Here is a 16,165-nt window from a genome sequence, read left to right as displayed (position 1 = left end):
TTTAGTCCCAGCCTGCCTCTGGGCCGGGACTAAAGGCCCGGCCACGTCGCCTCAATTCCCCATGCCTCCCTCGAGGCTTTAGTCCCGGTTCGTGTCCCAAACCGGGACTAAAGGGCTACGCGGTTGGCAGCCCGCATGTGCGCCACCTTTAGTCCCGGTTTGTGTCTCAAACCGGGACTAAAGTCCTCTGCCTATATATAGCACAACCCCCCTCTCCCCTCTTCCTTGCATTTTTCTTGGATGGAGGATTGTGGGTGGGTGCTTGCTCTCCACTTTTTTTGATGCACTAGAGGTGTTTGTTGAAATGTGTGTTAGAGCGATGCCGCTTCAGTTCATCGAACACAACTACGATATGAGATGCCTGAGCCACGCTTAAACCTCTTCCTCTTTATTTCTACTTATTCTAAAAGGTTAGCAACTATATTTCCTCGTTTAGACCGTGCGGTACTAATTTTTAGGATCGTGATTGTATTTGATATACTGTCGTATAACACAGATGAGCCATCCATGGATGTACGGTGATCGACGCACAGCCGCTTATAGAGAAGGCGTGCATTCTTTTCGAGATGCAGCCGATGCGAATAAGCATGGTGGTGACTATATGTTTTGTCCATGTGTTGAATGTCGGAATGAGAAGGATTACACTTCCTCAAGAGTCATTCAGAGCCACCTGCTTCGGTCCAGTTTTATGTCGGGCTATAATGTTTGGACCAAGCACGGAGAAAGAGGGGTTATGATGGAAGACGACGATGAAGAAGAAGAGAACGATGATGACAACTACCGATCTATGTTCCCTGAGTATGCTGATACCGCAATGGAAGATAATGAAGAAGAAGATCAGGATGAAGAACGGGAACCAGATGAGCCCGCTGATGATCTTGGCCGGGTCATTTCTGATGCACGGCGAGGTTGCGACACAGAAAAGGAGAGGTTGCAGTTCGAGCAGATGTTACAGGACCACAACAAATTGTTGTACCCAACTTGTGAAGATGGCCAGAAGAAGCTGGGTAGCACACTGGAATTGCTGAAGTGGAAGGCAGAGACCGGTGTGACTGACTCGTCATTCGAAAAGTTGCTGGTACTGATGAAGAAGATGTTTCCAAGAAAGAACGAATTGCCCGCCAGCACGTACGAAGCAAAGAAGCTTGTCTGCCCTCTAGGATTAGACGTGCAGAAGATACATGCATGCCCTAATGACTGCATCCTCTACCGTGGTGAGAAGTACGAGAATATGGATAAATGCCCGGTATGCACTGCATTGCGGTATAAGATCAGAAAAGATGACCCTGGTGATATTGAGGGCGAGCCACCCAGGAAGAGGGTTCCTGCCAAGGTGATGTGGTATGCTCCTATAATACCACGGTTGAAACGTCTGTTCAGAAATAAAGATCATGCGAAGTTGTTGCGATGGCACATTGAAGATCGTATGAAAGACGATAAGTTGAGGCACACCGTCGATGATCGGCAGTGGAGAAAAATCGAGAGAGAGAGTTCCCGAGATTTACAGCTGACGCAAGGAACTTATGGTTAGGTCTGAGTACAGATGGCATGAATCCTTTTGGGGAGCAGAGTTGCAGTCACAACACCTGGCCCGTTACTCTATGTATCTACAACCTTCTTCCTTGGTTGTGCATGAAGCGGAAGTTCATTATGATGCCAGTGCTTATACAAGGTCCAAAGCAACCCGACAACGATATTGATGTGTACCTAAGGCCATTAGTTGATGAACTTTTACAGCTGTGGGCCGAACCAGGTGTACGTGTGTGGGATGAGCACAAACAAGAGGAATTTGACCTTCGAGCGTTGCTTTTCGTAACCATCAATGATTGGCCTGCTCTTAGTAACATTTCAGGACAGTCAAACAAGGGATACAATGCATGCACGCACTGTTTGGATCAGACAGAAAGTATATATCTAGACAACTGTAGGAAGAATGTGTATCCGTACAATCGTCATTTTCTTCCGCCCAAGCATCCCTTAAAGAAAAAAGGCAAGCATTTCAATGGCAAGGCAGAACCCCGGGGGAAGCCTGTCATCCGTACTGGTGCTGAAGTATTTGATATGGTCAAAGATTTAAAAGTAATCTTTGGAAAGGGTCCTGGCAGCCAACCTGTTCCTAACGGCCCTGATAAGCGCGTACCCATGTGGAAGAGGAAATCTATATTTTGGGAGCTACCCTACTGGGAAGTCCATGAGGTCCGCTCGGCAATCGACGTGATGCACCTGACGAAGAATCTCTGCGTGAATATTCTAGGCTTCCTGGGCTTGTATGGGAAGTCAAAAGATACACCGGAAGCACGGGAGGACCAGGAACGTCATAAAGGAAGAGATGGCATGCATCCAGGGCAGTTTCAAGGGCGTGCCAGCTACGCTCTTACTAAGGAAGAGAAGGAAATCTTCTTTGAAGTCTTGTTCAGTATCAAGGTTCCGACTGGCTTCTCGTCGAATATAAAGGGAATCGTAAATATGAAAGACAAAAAATTCCAAAACCTAAAGTCTCATGACTGCCACGTGCTTATGACGCAATTGCTTCCGGTTGCATTGAGGGGAATTCTACCGGAAAATGCTCGCCTGGCAATTGTGAAGGTATGTGCATTCCTCAATGCAATTTCTCAAAAGGTAATCGATCGAGAAAGTCTATCAGGGTTACAGATTGATGTGGTCCAATGTCTGGTCAGCTTTGAGTTGTTGTTCCCGCCATCCTTCTTCAATATAATGACACACCTCCTAGTTCACCTAGTCGAAGAGATTAGAATTCTCGGTCCTGTGTTTCTACACACTATGTTCCCCTTCGAGAGGTTCATGGGAGTCTTAAAGAAATATGTTCGTAACCGTGATAGGCCAGAAGGAAGCATCTCCAAGGGCCATGGAACAGAGGAGGTCATTGAGTTTTGTGTGGACTTTCTTCCTGACCTTAAGCCGATTGGTGTTCCTGAATCTCGGTATGAGGGTAGGCTGACAGGAAAAGGCACACTAGGAAGGAAAGCAAAAGTATGTATGGACGGGCATTCTTTTTCTCAAGCACACTACACAGTTCTACACAATTCCACCGTGGTGGCTCCGTATATCGTGAGACACAAGAATGTTCTACGCTCCGAAAACCCGGGGAAGGCCGACTCTTGGATTAAAGGGGAACACGAGAAGACTTTCGACAGTTAGTTGCAGACACATCTCATGAATGACGACACCGTTGGAGATGAGCTGTACTGTTTGGCCAGGCCACCATCTTCGACTATATGTACTTTCCAAGGGTATGAGATAAATGGGAATACATTTTACACGGTTGCCCAAGATAAAAAGAGCACCAACCAAAATAGTGGTGTCCGCTTTGATGCAACAGACGAGAATGGGCACTGTTTGGAAACATATTACGGGTACATAGAGGAGATATGGGAACTTGACTATGGACCTACTTTTAAGATCCCTTTATTTTGGTGCAAATGGGTGAAGCTGACAGGAGGCGGGGTAGTTGTAGACCAAAAGTACGGCATGACAACAGTGGATCTCAACAATCTTGCGTACATGGACGAACCATTTGTCCTAGCCAATGATGTCGCTCAGGTTTTCTATGTGAAGGACATGTCTACATTAACGAGAAAAAGAAATCAGCAAAAGAAGATATCGTCCGATGAGCCAAAACGCCACATAGTTCTTTCAGGGAAAAGAAACATCGTGGGAGTAGATGACAAGACAGACATGTCAGAAGATTATAATAAGTTTCATGAAATTCCGCCCTTCAAAGTGAAAACTGACCCAAGCATCCTACTGAATGATGAAGATTCTCCATGGCTACGACCCAGAAGAAAACAGAAATAATAGATAGGAATATTGGTGCAATAATGTAATAATGTATTAAACCTTTTATTTAATGCATGTATGGAATGTACTAAATTTCAAACACTTTTCATTTTCATAGTATCCATGTAAGAGATGAGTTCTCGTTCGAAATCCTGATACTTCGAGAAAGATTGTCCGTTTTGTACACGAAGTGCATCCAGTTTTTGTCGTAGCCCTCTCAACTTTTTAACACATGCTATGTGGGTGAAATGATGATAGCATGCCAACTTTCAACATTTTCAGAGTTCATTTGTAGTGCTTTTCAATTTCAGGGTCAACTAGCTCAAAAAAAAATAAGTAAATGCACGAAATATACCAAATGAAGTCAGAAATTGTTGAAATTTTGTGATGTGACTTTGAATGGTGCATTTTGAAGACACAAAAAGTATGGAGTTCAAATAAGTTCAAAAAAATGAAATTCCTTTGTAAGAGATGAGTTCTCGTTCGAAACCCTCATACTTCGAGAGAGATTGTCCGTTTTGTACATGAAGTGCATCCAGTTTTTGTCGTAGCCCTCTCAACTTTTTAACACATGCTATGTGGGTGAAATGATGATAGCATGTCAACTTTCAACATTTTCAGAGTTCATTTGTAGTGCTTTTCAATTTCAGGGTCAACTAGCTCAAAAAAAATAAGTAAATGCACGAATATACCAAATGAAGTCAGAAATTGTTGAAATTTTGTGATGTGCCTTTGAATGGTGCATTTTGAACACACAAAAAGTATGGAGTTCAAATAAGTTCAAAAAAATGAAATCCCTTTGTAAGAGATGAGTTCTCGTTCGAAACTCTGATACTTCGAGAGAGATTGTCCGTTTTGTACAGGAAGTGCATCTAGTTTTTGTCGTAGCCCTCTCAACTTTTTAACACATGCTATGTGGGTGAAATGATGATAGCATGCCAACTTTCAACATTTTCAGAGTTCATTTGTAGTGCTTTTCAATTTCAGGGTCAACTAGCTCAAAAAAATAAGTAAATGCACGAAATATACCAAATGAAGTCAGAAATTGTTGAACACACAAAAAGTATGGAATTCAAAAAACCATATTATGAAATTAAATATTATCATTGGCGATTCATCTCTATTATGAAATTAAATATATCAAAAAACCATTGGAGAACATATGACCAAATTAATACAAGTTCATCATCACATTAAAGCCAAAGAACAGTAGCGATCAAATGTTACTATTGCAAAAAATAAATACATAAAGTTCTCTCATAAAACAACATACAACTATGTAAAACATTTAAATGCAACAACAAACGCGATCAAAATTGCAACTAAGGTAACAATTGACGCAACAGCATAATGATACCAAGCCTCTTTATCAATGGCATATTTTCTAATATTCCTAATCTTCAAGCGCATTTCATCCATCTTCAACCGCATTGCATCCATCTTCAACCGCATCGCATCGATCTTCATCTTGCGATCATCGATGACATCGGCGACATGCAACTCTAGTTCCATATTCTTATCCTCAATTATTTTCAATTTTTTCTTCAAGTATTTGTTTTCTTTTTCAACCAAATTTAACTTCTCGACAAGAATTTTTATGTGGGTTGGAATTTCCGGTTCACATACCTCCTAGATTAAAAAAATATATGTCACATTGGTCGTCATAATTGTCATAAACACTAAATAAAACAAATAGTTATAAAAGATAATATATACCACATCAGAATCATAGACAGGACGAGGGCCGACGGAGGCGGATACCAAAACCATCGCACTATATAATAACAAAAAATAATGAAAGTGAGTAATTTATACAAGTATGTATCTAAATCATACAAGTAAGATTTTTTTGATTTTAAAAAGAAGATAAGAACAAGAGGCTCACAACGGTGGTGCTCGCAGTTGCTGCACGGCCAAACCTAGACAAATATTAAGGAAAATGGAGCTTGGAGGTCGAGCTTGGAGAGGAGAAAGCTTAAGTAGAGTGGCTCGGGCATTTCATCGAACACGTCATGTGCATGAACTAGAGTGGCAAGAGCATGGCATGGTCACACTTCAACAACCAAAAAACAGGGGATATGGTGGGTAGGGGCGAGGGTTTATATAGGCAACACTTTAGTCCCGGTTCTTGCCACGCCCCGGGACTAAAGGCCCCTGCTTCCCGCCTTTAGTTTGCCGAAAAAGGGCCTTTAGTCCCGGGTCGTGGCTCCAACCGGGACTAAAGACCCCCTTTAGTCCCGGTTCTTGCCGCGCCCCGGGACTAAAGGCCCGTGCTTCCCGCCTTTTGGTCTACCCGAAAAAGGGCCTTTAGTCCTGGGTCGTGGCTCCACCCGGGACTAAAGGGTCTTTAGTCCCGGATCGAGCCCCGAACCGGGACTAAAGATCCACCTGTATAAGCGGGAGTTAGAAAATTGCGAACCCAAATCGTCCATTTCTCTTCTTCTTCCTCTCGTTCTCCTGCCCGGCGCGGCAAGCGACGAACTCGACGACGCCGTCAGGCTGCCCTCCGTCCTGCTCGCCGCCGCCTGCCGTCCTCCTCGCCATCGCTGTCGTCCTGCTCGCCGCCGCCGTCCTCCTCGCCGCGCGCCGCCCTCCTCGCCGCGCGCCGCCCCGTCCTCCTCGCCGCGCGCCACCGTCCTCCTCGCCGCGCGCCGTCGACACCTCCGGCCGGTAAGCCCCACGCCCCCTCCTCCCCAACACTCCGGCTAGCACAAGCAAAGAATAAAAAGGAGAAGAAAGGAAGAAAAAAGAGAAGAAAATAAGAAAAAGGAGAAGAAAGGAAGAAAAAGGAGAAGAAACGAATAAAAAGGAGAAGAAAGGAAGAAAAAGGAGAAGAAAGGAAGAAAAAGGAGAAGAAAGGAAGAAAAATAGAAGAAAGGAAGAAAAAGGAGAAGAAAGGAAAAAAAAGGAGAAGAAAGGAAGAAAAAGGGAAGGAGAAGAAAGGAAGAAAAAGGGAAGGAGAAGAAAAGAAGAAAAAGGAGAAGAAAGGAAGAAAAAGGAGAATAAGAAGAGGAGGAGAAGAAAAGAAGAAAAAGGAGAATAAGAAGAGGAGGAGAGGAGAAGAAGAGGAAAAATAGAAGAAGAGGAGAGGAGAAGTAGTAGAAGAAGAGGAGAAGTAGAAGTAGAAGAAGAAGTAGTAGAAGAAGAGAAATAGAAGAAGAGGAAAAAATTAGTTTAGGGTTACAAGAAGAAGAATTTTTTTTTGTCATTTAATTTTGCTATTGTATAGTGTATATGCTTAAGTGTTAATAGTGTTTCTTAGATTATTGCTTAATTTTGCTATTGTATATGCTTAAGTGTTAATAGTTTACTTTTTCTATTGTATATGCTTAAGTGTTAATAGTTTATTTTTAGCAAGAAAATAAATAGAACTAGTTTAATTTTGCTATTGTATATGCTTAAGTGTCCGGGACTGGGCTCCGCCCGGCTGGTATTTTAGAGTTTAGGTTCTAGCCAAGACCCGGGACTAAAGGTCCTCCTATATAAAACGAGCCTTCGAAGTTTCCAACCCCTCTTATATAGTTTGTTAGTTTATATCTAACATATCAGGAACCTCGAAGAGGAAGAACTTCTCGAAGATATAATCAAAGACGGCCCCGACGTTGAACCAGCCGAATCTCCGACGTCATATCTAAACGACTCCGGATATGGAATGGAGGTCGAGCGACACGAAGATGAAGCCGATGGGGCAGGAGATAGGTCCAATGACGGAGAAGGTGATAGCTCCACTTATGGAGAAGCCGGTGGAGAAGCCGGTGAAGAAATAATAAAGTCCGGCGAGGTATACATATGAAGTTCGACAATCACTTGTAATATGTGAAAAATATTGGAGATAGCTCTATATTGTATACATATACATTCATTTGACGAATGTTTCTCCCTCTTAGTCCTCCACATCGAGCAAATCTACGAAACGAGGCCCGACTAGAAAGTTGGATGCACGAACGCATTACACCTTTGAGGTGATAATGCCTACGGGCGAACCCAAGCTTCCTAAGAATGCTGCTGACACATTCAAGAAGCAATGCGGAGTTCTCGTTAGGGATCACGTCCCGATCAGCGTTCGGGAGTGGAACAAGCGCAAAGGGGCAGCCGATAGTGACTATGTCGCCGAAAGGTACAAAGATAATCTTTGGAATGATCTCATGTCACATTTCAACCTGCCAGAATGTGAGAATGAAGACGCCGCAGACAAACTGAGGGCCAAAGTCAAGCAGTGGACTCTAAAGATAATGGCCGAACTGTTCCATAGCTGGAAGAAGAAGCTATGAAAAAACTATCTGAAGACAAAGAAAGTGCCAGTATTCGAGGGGTATCTAGCCAAGCAGGCGAATCACTGGAAGGAATTTCAAGAGTACAAGGAGTCAGAAGATGCCCAGGCATTATCAGAAAAGAACAAGATAAATGCCGACAAGAAGAAATATCACCACAAGCTGGGGCCAGGGGGCTATGAGACTGCCATCCCAAAGTGGGAAAAGAAAGAGCAAGATCTGATAGATAAAGGCATCGTACCTGAACCACTCCGTGATGAGTGGGAATTGAGAGCAAGAAATTGGTTCCTTGCGCATGGTGGGTCGTACGACGAAACAAGAGGGGACCTCATCTGCAATGACAATCTTAGGATACCCAGGGAGAACTGGAAAAGGATAGTGAAAGAAATTAAGGAGGGACAAAGAAAGTTCACTGCAGATAGAGATAAAGATTTGCTCACACTGGTCCTCGGCAATGACGAACATGGAGGACGAACGCGAGGCTTCGGTCCATCTTACCCGTGGTGGCTTGGGTTTGCCAGAGACCAATGTTGGAAATATGCCCTAGAGGCAATAATAAATTAGTTATTATTATATTTCTTAGTTCATGATAATCGTTTATTATCCATGCTATAATTGTATTGATTGGAAACACAATACTTGTGTGGATACATAGACAAAACACTGTCCCTAGTAAGCCTCTAGTTGACTAGCTCGTTGTTCAAAAGATGGTCAAGGTTTCCTGGCCATAGGCAAGTGTTGTCACTTGATAACGGGATCACATCATTAGGAGAATCATGTGATGGACTAGACCCAAACTAATAGACGTAGCATGTTGATCGTGTCATTTTGTTGCTACTGTTTTCTGCGTGTCAAGTATTTATTCCTATGACCATGAGATCATATAACTCACTGACACCGGAGGAATGCTTTGTGTGTATCAAACGTCGCAACGTAACTGGGTGACTATAAAGATGCTCTACAGGTATCTCCGAAGGTGTTAGTTGAGTTAGTATGGATCAAGACTGGGATTTGTCACTCCGTGTGAACGGAGAGGTATCTCGGGGCCCACTCGGTAATACAACATCACACACAAGCCTTGCAAGCAATGTAACTTAGTGTAAGTTGCGGGATCTTGTATTACGGAACGAGTAAAGAGACTTGCCGGTAAACGAGATTGAAATAGGTATGCGGATACTGACGATCGAATCTCGGGCAAGTAACATACCGAAGGACAAAGGGAATGACATACGGGATTATATGAATCCTTGGCACTGAGGTTCAAACGATAAGATCTTCGTAGAATATGTAGGATCCAATATGGGCATCCAGGTCCCGCTATTGGATATTGACCGAGGAGTCTCTCGGGTCATGTCTACATAGTTCTCGAACCCGCAGGGTCTGCACACTTAAGGTTCGACGTTGTTTTATGCGTATTTGAGTTATATGGTTGGTTACCGAATGTTGTTCGGAGTCCCGGATGAGATCACGGACGTCACGAGGGTTTCCGGAATGGTCCGGAAACGAAGATTGATATATAGGATGACCTCATTTGGTTACCGGAAGGTTTTCGTGCATTACCGGAAAAGTTTCGGGCTCATCGGTAGTGTACCGGGAGTGCCGGGAGGGGTGCCGGGGACCATCGGGAGGGGTGTCACGCCCCAAGGGGTCTCATGGGCTATGGGAAGAGATAAACCAGCCCCTAGTGGGCTGGAATAAGTTCCCACTAAGGCCCATAAGGTTTGAGAAGGAAAAAACACAAGGTGGAAAGAGTTTCCAAGTGGGAAGGTGGAATCCTACTCCAAGTAGGATTGGAGTAGGACTCCTCCACCTCCAATTTCGGCCAAACCTTTAGGTTTTGAGGCTGCCTCCTCCCCTCCCTCCCACCTATATATACGGAGGTTTTAGGGCTGATTTGAGACGACTTTCTCACGGCTGCCCGACCACATACCTCCATAGTTTTTCCTCTAGATCGCGTTTCTGCGGAGCTCGGGCGGAGCCCTGCTGAGACGAGATCATCACCAACCTCCGGAGCGCCGTCACGCTGCCGGAGAACTCTTCTACCTCTCCGTCTCTCTTGCTGGATCAAGAAGGCCGAGATCATCGTCGAGTTGTACGTGTGCTGAACGCGGAGGTGCCGTCCGTTCGGTACTAGATCGTGGGACTGATCGCGGGATTGTTCGCGGGGCGGATCGAGGGACGTGAGGACGTTCCACTACATCAACCGCGATCTCTAATCGCTTCTGCTGTACGATCTACAAGGGTACATAGATCACTCATCCCCTCTCGTAGATGGACATCACCATGATAGGTCTTCGTGCGCGTAGGAAAATTTTTGTTTCCCATGCGACGTTCCCCAACAGTGGCATCATGAGCTAGGTTCATGCGTAGATGTCTTCTCGAGTAGAACACAAAAGGTTTTGTGGGCGGTGATGTGCGTTTTGCTGCCCTCCTTAGTCTTTTCTTGATTCCGCGGTATTGTTGGATTGAAGCGGCTTGGACCGACATTACTCGTACGCTTACGAGAGACTGGTTTCATCGTTACGAGTAACCCCCTTTGCTCAAAGATGACTGGCAAGTGACGGTTTCTCCAACTTTAGTTGAATCGGATTTGACCGAGGAGGTCCTTGGATGAGGTTAAATAGCAACTCATATATCTCCGTTGTGGTGTTTGCGTAAGTAAGATGCGATCCTACTAGATACCCTTGGTCACCACGTAAAACATGCAACAACAAAATTAGAGGACGTCTAACTTGTTTTTGCAGGGTATGATTGTGATGTGATATGGCCAATGATGTGATGTGATATATTGGATGTATGAGATGATCATGTTGTAATAGAAATATCGACTTGCACGTCGATGGTACGGCAACCGGCAGGAGCCATAGGGTTGTCTTTATACTAACATATGTGCTTGCAGATGCGTTTACTATTTTGCTAGGATGTAGCTTTAGTAGTAATAGCATAAGTAGCACGACAACCCCGATGGCAACACGTTGATGGATGATCATGGTGTGGCGCCGGTGACAAGAAGATCGTGCCGGTGCTTTGGTGATGGAGATCAAGAAGCACGTGATGATGGCCATATCATGTCACTTATGAATTGCATGTGATGTTAATCCTTTTATGCACCTTATTTTGCTTAGAACGACGGTAGCATTATGAGGTGATCTCTCACTGAAATTTCAAGACGAAATTGTGTTCTCCCCGACTGTGCACCGTTGCGACAGTTCTTCGTTTCGAGACACCACGTGATGATCGGGTGTGATAGACTCAACGTTCACATACAACGGGTGCAAAACAGTTGCACACGCGGAACACTCGGGTTAAGCTTGACGAGCCTAGCATGTGCAGACATGGCCTCGGAACACATGAGACCGAAAGGTCGAGCATGAATCGTATAGTTGATATGATTAGCATAGGGATGCTTACCACTGAAACTATTCTCGACTCACGTGATGATCGGACTTGAGATAGCGGATTTGGATCATGTACCACTCAAATGACTAGAGAGATGTACTTTTTGAGTGGGAGTTCTTAAGTAATATGATTAATTGAACTAATTGTCATGAATATAGTCTAATGGTCTTTGCGAATTACGATGTAGCTTGCGCTATAGCTCTACTGTTTTTATATGTTCCTAGAGAAAATTTAGTTGAAAATTGATAGTAGCAAACTTTGCAGACCGAGTCTGTAAAACCGAGGATTGTCCTCGTTGCTACGCAGAAAGCTTATGTCCTTAATGCACCACTCGGTGTGCTGCACCTCGAGCGTCGTCTGTGGATGCTGTGAACATCCGACATACACGTTTCTGATGACTACACGATAGTTCAGTGCAAAGTACTTAATGGCTTAGAAGCAAGGCACCGAAAACGTTTTAAACGTCACGGAACATAAGTGATGTTCTAAAGAGATGAAATTGTGATTTCATGCTTGTGCCCTTGTTAAGAGGTACGAGACCTCCAACAAAATTCTTTGACCACAAAGTAAAGGAGAAAAGCTCAATCGTTGAGCGTGTGCTCAGATTGTCTGAGTACGACAATCACTTGAATCAAGTGGGAGCTAATCTTCCAGATGAGATAGTGATGGTTCTCCAAAAGTCACTGCCACCAAGCTTTGAGAGCTTCGTGATGAACTATAACATATCAAGGATAGATACAATGATCTTTGAGAGATTCGCGACGTTTGACACTGCGAAAGTAGAAATCAAGAAGGAGCATCAATAGTTGATGGTTTGAAAAACCACTAAGTTTCAAGAAAGGCGAGGGCTAGAAGGGATACTTCGTGAAACGGCAAAACAGTTGCTGCACTAATGAAGAGACCCAAGATTAAACCCAAACCCGAGACTAAGTGCTTCTGTAATAAGGGGAACAGTCACTGAGGCGGAGCAACTCTAGATACTTGGTAGATAAGAAGGCTGGCAAAAGTCGAGAGAAGTATATTTGATATACATAATGTTGATGTGTACTTTACTAGTACTCCTAGTAGCACGAGGGTATTGGATACTGGTTCGGTTGCTAAGTGATTAGTAACGCGAAATGAAAGCTACGGCATAAACGGAGACTAGCTAAAGGCGAGGTGACGATACGTGTTGGAAGTGTTTCCAAGGTTGATATGATCAAACGTCACACGCCCCCTTTACCATCGGGATTGGTGTTGAACCTAAATAATTGTTATTTGGTGCTTGCGTTAAGCATGAACATGATTGGATCGTGTTTATTGCAATACGATTATTCATTCAAAAGGAATAATGGTTACTCTATTTGCTTGAATAATCACCTTCAATGGTTTATTGAATCTCGATTGTAGTGTTACACATTGGTGCCAAAAGATACGAGTTAAATGATGATAGTACCACTTACTTGTGGCACTGCCGCTTGAGTCATGTTAGTATAAATTGCATGAAGAGGCTCCATGCTGATGGATCTTTACTCACCTGATTTCGAATCACTAGTGACATGCAAATCATACCACATGAGCAAGGCCTTGTTTTCATTGAGATGAAACAAGATAGTAACTTGTTGGAAGTGATACATTTTGATGTATGCAGTCCAGTGAGTGTTGAGGCACGCAGTGGATATCATTATGTTCTTACTTCACTGACGACTTGAGTAGATACAGGAGTATTTACTTAATGAATCACAAGTCTGAAATATTGAAAAGTTCAATTCTGTTTCAGAGTGAAGTTCGTCGTAACAAGAGGATGAACTGTCTACGATATGATCATAGAAATGAATATCTAAGTTACGAATTTTTGGTACACAGTTAAGACAATGTGGAAATTGTTTCACAGTTCATGCCACCTGGAACATCATGGTGTGATGATGTGTCTGAACGTCATAGCCACGCACTATTTAGTATGGTGCATGCTGGGATGTCTCTTATCGAATTACCACTATCGTTTATGGGTTATGCATTAGAGACAACCACATTCACTTTAAATGGGGCACCGCGTATTTCCGTTGAGATGACACAGTATAGACTGAGGTTTAGAGAAATCTAAACTGTCGTTTCTTGAAAGTTTGGGGCTTCGAAACTTATGTGAAAAAGTTTCAGTCTGATAAGCTCGAACCCAAAGCGGATAAATGCATCTTCACAGGATATCCAAAACAGTTGGGTACATCTCCTATCTCAGATCCGAAAGCAAAGTGTTGGTTTCTAGAAACGGATCCTTTCTCGAGAAAAGGTTTCTCTCAAAAGAATTGAGTGGGAGGGTAGTAGAACTTGATGAGGTTATTGAACCATCACTTCAACCAGTGTGTAGCAGGGCGTAGGAAGTTGTTCCTGTGGCGCCTACACCAATTGAAGTGGAAGCTGATGATGGTGATCATTAAGCTTCGAATCAAGTTACTACAAACCTCGTAGGTCGACAAGGTCGCGTACTGCTGCAGAGTAGTACGGTAACCCTGTCTTGGAGGTCATGTTGTTGAGCAACAGTGAACCTACGAGTTATGGAGAAAGCGATGGTGGGCCCAGATTCCGACAAATGGCTGGAAGCCATAAAATCCGAGAGAGGATCCATGTGTGAAAACAAAGTGTAGACTTTGGTAGAACTACTTGATGGTCATGGGACTATTGGGTAAAATGGATCTTTAAAAGAAGGCAGACGATGATGGTGATAAGTCACTATTAAGAAAAGCTCGACTTGTCGCAAAGATGTTTTCGACAAGATCAAACAGTTGACTATGATGAGTCTTTCTCACTCGTAGCGATGCTAAAGGTCTGTTAGAATTATGTTAGTAGTTGCTGCATTATTTATGAAATATTGCACGTAGGATGTCAAAACATTGTTTCCTCGACGGTTTCCTTGAGCAAACATTGTATGTGATACAACCAGAAGGTTTTGTCGATCCTAAAGATACTAGCAAGTATGCAAGCTCCAGTGATCCTTCAATGGACTGGTGCAAGCATCTCGGAGTTGGAATAAGCACTTTGATGAGATGATCAAAGATTTTGGGTGTGTACAAGGTTTATGAGAAACTTGTATTTCCAAAGAAGTGAGTGGGAGCACTATAGAATTTCTGATAGGTATATGTGGTTGACATATTGTGGATCAGAAGTAATGTAGAATTTCTGTAAAGCATACAAGGTTGTTTGAAAGAAGTTTTCAAAGGAGTACCTGGATTATGCTACTTGAAGGTTGAGCGTCAAAGATCTATGGAGATAGATCGAAAGCGCTTAATAGAAGTTTCAACAAGATGCATGCCCTGACAAGTTTTTGAAAAAGTTCAAAATAGACCAGCAAAGAAGGAGTTCTTAGTTGCGTTGTGAGGTGTGAATTTGAGTAAGACTCAAAACCCGACCACGGCAGAATAAAGAGAATAGACGAAGGTCGTCTTCTATGCCTTAGCCGTAGAATCTAAAGTATGCCATACTGTGTACCGAACCTGAAGTGTGCCTTGACTCAAAGTATGTTGAGAGGTACAGAGAGTGATCCATGATTGAATCACTAGCAGCGGTCGAAATTTATCCTTAGTAACTAATGGACTAAGGAATTTTTCTCGATTATGGAGGTGGTTAAAGAGTTTGTCGTAAAGGGTTACGTCAATGCAAGCTTTGACACTAATCCGGATAACTATGAGTAGTGAAACGGATTCATATAGTAGAGTAGATATTTGGAGCATTTCCGAATAGCACGTAGTAGCAGCATCTATAAGATGACATAAAGATTTGTAAAGAACGCACGAATCTGAAAGTTTCAGAACCGTTGACTAAAACCTCTCTCACGAGCAAGACGTGATCAGACCCCATAACTATATGGGTGTTGGATTCGTTGGAATCACATGGTGATGTGAACTAGATTATTGACTCTAGTGCAAGTGGGAGACTGTTGGAAATATGCCCTAGAGGCAATAATAAATTAGTTATTATTATATTTCTTAGTTCATGATAATCGTTTATTATCCATGCTATAATTGTATTGATTGGAAACACAATACTTGTGTGGATACATAGACAAAACACTGTCCCTAGTAAGCCTCTAGTTGACTAGCTCGTTGTTCAAAAGATGGTCAAGGTTTCCTGGCCATAGGCAAGTGTTGTCACTTGATAACGGGATCACATCATTAGGAGAATCATGTGATGGACTAGACCCAAACTAATAGACGTAGCATGTTGATCGTGTCATTTTGTTGCTACTGTTTTCTGCGTGTCAAGTATTTATTCCTATGACCATGAGATCATATAACTCACTGACACCGGAGGAATGCTTTGTGTGTATCAAACGTCGCAACGTAACTGGGTGACTATAAAGATGCTCTACAGGTATCTCCGAAGGTGTTAGTTGAGTTAGTATGGATCAAGACTGGGATTTGTCACTCCGTGTGAACGGAGAGGTATCTCGGGGCCCACTCGGTAATACAACATCACACACAAGCCTTGCAAGCAATGTAACTTAGTGTAAGTTGCGGGATCTTGTATTACGGAACGAGTAAAGAGACTTGCCGGTAAACGAGATTGAAATAGGTATGCGGATACTGACGATCGAATCTCGGGCAAGTAACATACCGAAGGACAAAGGGAATGACATACGGGATTATATGAATCCTTGGCACTGAGGTTCAAACGATAAGATCTTCGTAGAATATGTAGGATCCAATATGGGCATCCAGGTCCCG

At 43.2% G+C, this 16,165-nt stretch overlaps 1 pseudogene; it reads right to left on the bottom strand.

Moving 5' to 3' along the window:
- Positions 1-16,165, bottom strand: part of LOC123442253 — a 37,248-nt pseudogene that overhangs the window by 2,946 nt on the left and 18,137 nt on the right.

The sequence above is a fragment of the Hordeum vulgare genome, chromosome 3H, assembly GCF_904849725.1.
Source record: "Hordeum vulgare subsp. vulgare chromosome 3H, MorexV3_pseudomolecules_assembly, whole genome shotgun sequence".
NCBI lineage: Eukaryota > Viridiplantae > Streptophyta > Magnoliopsida > Poales > Poaceae > Hordeum > Hordeum vulgare.
The sequence above is the reverse complement of the archived record's forward strand: the minus strand, read 5'-3'. Positions and strand labels throughout refer to the sequence as shown.